This window comes from Egretta garzetta, unplaced genomic scaffold, assembly GCF_000687185.1.
Source record: "Egretta garzetta isolate BGI_Z169 unplaced genomic scaffold, ASM68718v1 scaffold534, whole genome shotgun sequence".
NCBI classification, from domain to species: Eukaryota; Metazoa; Chordata; class Aves; order Pelecaniformes; family Ardeidae; genus Egretta; species Egretta garzetta.
This window is the reverse complement of record NW_009259534.1, coordinates 835,004-835,454: the sequence shown is the minus strand read 5'-3', so window position 1 is coordinate 835,454 and position 451 is coordinate 835,004.

The following is a 451-nucleotide window of genomic DNA, read 5'->3' as shown; positions in this document are numbered from 1 at the left end:
ACCCGGCTGGGCCTTGCTGTCTCGTGTATCCTTTCTGTTCTCTTTCTTCTGCCGTGCAAAATAAGAACTTAGGCTCCCTTCAGCAATCTGAGAGGCGGACGTTTCCTTCCGCCTATGTTTACTTTAGTTCGCTAGCGACACCGGTAGGCATCGCCCATTTTTTGTCATGGTTTCGTTTTCTGAGGGAGTAATACATGCCATAAACCAGTTAGCTGCCTGTGTATGTTTTACATCCTGAAGCACACATGAGAATCAACTGTAAATGGCGCGCTAATTTAGTCTGATAAAACATTCTATTTTAGTTTCTTTATCCAGCGTAATTTGCACTTTGTTCGCTAGGATATAAACTCTTCGGGGACGTTGCTTGGTTTGTGCAATGTCTGGAAAGCGTTTAATGTAATGGTTTCCTATTGGGATGGAAGCTTGGAGTTACCCATGTCAGCCGGAATAG